General features: G+C 43.3%; 1 pseudogene; it reads left to right on the forward strand.

Annotated features, from left to right (window-relative positions):
* Positions 1–611: 611 nt before the first annotated feature.
* On the forward strand, positions 612–3,473 carry LOC136167642 (ZZ-type zinc finger-containing protein 3 pseudogene; annotated as a pseudogene).
* The last annotated feature ends 567 nt before the right edge of the window (positions 3,474–4,040 follow it).

Genomic DNA, 4,040 nt, shown 5'->3' on the forward strand with positions numbered 1-4,040 from the left:
CAACATGTTCCTCTGTCCTCCACAGCTCTTGAAATTTACATATTTATGTTTGGCTGTGCTGGATCTTTGTTGCTGCGAGGGCTTTTCTCTAGTTGCTGCGAGTGGAGGCTACTCTCTATTTGCAAAGCACAGGCTTCTCACTGCGGTGGTTTCTCTTGTGGAGCATGGGCTCCAGGGTGTGCAGGTTCTGTAGTTGCAGTTCCTGGGCTCCAGAGCACAGGTTCAGTAGTTGTGATGCAGAGGCTTAGTTGTTCCATCATGTGGGATCTTCTAGGATCAGGGATCGAACCTGCATCTCCTGCATTGGCAGGTGGATTCTTTACTATTGAGACAGTGACAGGGAAGCCCTGCCCTCCACCTTTTTAAAACCTGGTTGATATGGGCTTTATTTGCATCAAGTTTAAATTTTGGCAGATGATACTGAATGCCTACTGAGTGGAGTTCTGTGCTTTCATTCTATCAGGGTGCTTGCCCCACCCTGGGGGCTACTAAGACTGACCAGTGGATTCCAGGGGTGTCAGTCTGATCCATCAGTTATAAATTCCCATCAACATTTTACCTAAGGGTGCCGTGGGAAGTGGCAGGAACGGGAGGCGGGGACCCACCTGGAAGCGCCCCGGCGCCGCTGTTGAGCTTCCTGCAGCGGCGGCCACGCAAGCCAGTGCCGTGGCGGGGGCGGAGAGCGGCCACGGCGACGGCGCCTCCCTGAGTGGCCTGCGGCGCCCAGCCCCGCACGAAAGATATCAAGTTGTGCTAGTTCAACTATATAAATAATTAATACCTGAAGTCTCAATGTAAGATGGACATTAGCAGTGATGACAGATAAATGCAGACGCTTGGAAATCAAACACTAGGTGAAACACTTTAAAGAAAGAAAGGAATTTAGGAAGTTCTAGTATTCTCCATGGCTGAAGCTGAGAGTCTGAAACCCTGATGCTTAAGCTCTATTCTAGATCATAGCTTCAACTCCTTCAGGATATAAGGAAAAGAGATAATATTTGCACAATGATAGATCTTTGGTTGTACAGATTTCCCAATGAGTGGATCATGATGACCGTATTGTAGGGACTTGCCATAGTATGGCTGCTTCCCGATCTACTCGTGTTACAAGATCAACAGTGGGGTTAAACGGCTTGGATGAATCTTTTTGTGGTAGAACTTTAAGGAATCCTAGCATTGCTCATCCTGAAGAAATCTCTTCTCACTCTCAAGTACGATCAAGATCACCAAAGAAGAGACCAGAGCCTGTGCAAATTCAGAAAGGAAATAATAATGGAAGAACTACTGATATAAAACAGCAGAGTACTCGAGAGTCATGGGAGAAATCAGTAGCTGAAAATGGGGATTCGGATACCCACGCTTCAGTGTTCCTTGATAGTAGGAAGGAAGACGGTTATATAAACCATAACGTGCCTTGCCCAGATTCAGAAGTGCAGGTCAAGTTGGAGGACCACAAAGTAGTAACTGCCTGCCTGCCTGTGGAACATGTTAATCAGCTGACTACTGAGCCAGCTACAGGCCCCTTTTCTGAAATTCATTCATCTTTAAGGGATTCTGAGGAGGAAGTAGATGTGGTGGGAGATAGCAGTGCCTCAAAGGAGCAGTGTAATGAGAGCACCAATAATGCCCTGGACACAAGTCTTGAGAGTATGCCAGTCTCCGGAGAACCAGAACCATCTTCTGTTCTAGACTGTGTTTCGACTCAAATGATGTCTTTATCAGAACCTCAAGAACATCGGTATACTCTGAGAACTTCACCACGTAGGGCAGCCCCTACCAGAGGGAGTCCCACTGAAAACAATTCTCCTTGCAGAGAAAATGGACAATTTGAGGAGAATAATCTCAATCCCAGTGAAACAAATGCAACTGTTAGTGATAATATAAGTGAGTCTCTCACAAATCCTGGTGAAGTTTCTCACAGTGAAAAAGGCGTATGTTGTGACTCTGAAAATTACGGGAGTGAAGGACTAAGTAAGCCATCCTCAGAGGCAAGACTCAATATTGGACATTTGCCATCTGCCAAAGAGAGTGCCAATCCGCACACTGCAGAAGAGGAAGATGATGATCCTGATGTTTATTGCTTTGGATCAGATCATGTGGCACTGAAACACAACAAAGATTATCAGAGACTGTTACAGACAATTGCTGTACTCGAAGCTCAGCGTTCTCAAGCAGTCCAGGACCTTGAAAGTTTAGGCAGACATCAGAGAGAAGCACTAAAAACTCCCATTGGATTTGTGGAAAAGCTCCAGAAGGAGGCTGATATAGGGCTTCCATATCCACAGAGAGTTGTTCAATTACCTGAGATTGTATGGGACCAATATACCAATAGCCTTGGAAACTTTGAAAGAGAATTTAAAAATCATAAAAGGCATACTAGGAGAGTAAAGCTAGTTTTTGATAAAGGTTTACCTGCTAGACCAAAAAGTCCTTTAGATCCTAGGAAGGATGGAGAGCCCCTTTCATACTGTATGTTGCCTTTGAGTGATGGTCCAGAAGGCTCAAACAGTCGTTCTCAGATGATAAGAGGACGCCTGCGTGATGATACCAAACCTGAAACATTTAACCAATTGTGGACTGTTGAAGAACAGAAAAAGCTTGAACAACTACTCCTGAAATACCCTCCTGAAGAAGTAGAATCTCGACGCTGGCAGAAGATAGCAGATGAACTAGGCAACAGGACAGCAAAACAGGTTGCCAGCCGAGTGGAGAAGTATTTCATAAAACTAATTAAAGCTGGGATTCCAGTCCCAGGCAGAACACCAGACTTATATATATACTCTAAAAAGTCTTCAACAAGCAAATGACAACACCATCTTAATAAGCATCTCTTTAAACCTTCCACTTTCATGACTTCCCATGAATCACCAGTGTATATGGATGAAGATGATGACCGATCCTGTTTTCATAGCCATATGAACACTGCTGTTGAGGAGTCATCAGATGAAGAAAGTATTCCTATCATGTGTAGGAATTTACCTGAATATAAGGAATTACTACAGTTTAAAAAGTTAAAAAAACAAAAACTTCAGCAAATGCAAGCTGAAAGTGGATTTGTGCAACATGTAGGATTCAAGTGTGGTAACTGTGGCATAGAACCTATCCAGGGTGTTCGGTGGCATTGCCAGGATTGTCCTCCGGAAATATCTTTGGATTTCTGTGATTCTTGTTCAGACTGCCTTCATGAAACAGACATTCACAAGGAAGATCACCAACTAGAACCTGTTTATCGGCCAGAGAAGTTCTTAGACAGAGACTACTATGTGTCTCAGGGCACCAGTTATAATTACCTTGACCCAAACTACTTTCCAGCAAACAGATGACATGGAAGAGAACATCATACACTAGTCCTCTTCAACACATAGCAATGGTATCATTGTGAATTATGTGCACAGTTTGGAAAGATTCTCTGCTTTCCCTGAAATGACACTCACAGCATGACAGCTTCCTGAGTGTTCTCGTCAAGTCCAGCTCTGCACTGTTGTGGCTCTAGATCACTGTTCAGCAGCTGAACATTCCTGGTGAGCGAAGGGTTTCCCTGGTGAAATTCTCACCACCACCTGAAAGCCTTTTAGGTGGTGATCATAAATGGGGGAAATGGAAACGAGAGCACATATTAAAGAGAGTAAATTCCAAAGGTTTCAAAGACTTGGTCATAAATATGCTAATGAGAAGACAAAGTATTTATATTAAAACAGTTTAGTAGCTTTCAGTTTTGTGAAAATAGTTTCCAGCACAGAAACTGACTTCTTTAGACAAAGTTTTAACCAATGATGATGCTTGCATCTAGGATATATACACTTTAAAAGAACTCACTGTCCCAGTGGTGGCCCCAATGGCCTTTAGTAAATTTGAGCTGCTTAACCACATTGATGTCTAATTTCCTTTAACCAGAATGAACTGTCCTTATTACCAAGAGTGAAGCACTACAGGAGGCAGCTGTGGCATTGCTTCCTTAACCAGCTCATGGTGTGTGAATGTTATAAAATTGTCACTCAGATATATTTTTTAAATGTAATGTTATATAAGATGATCATGTG

Source organism: Muntiacus reevesi, chromosome 4 (assembly GCF_963930625.1).
Source record: "Muntiacus reevesi chromosome 4, mMunRee1.1, whole genome shotgun sequence".
Classification (NCBI taxonomy): domain Eukaryota; kingdom Metazoa; phylum Chordata; class Mammalia; order Artiodactyla; family Cervidae; genus Muntiacus; species Muntiacus reevesi.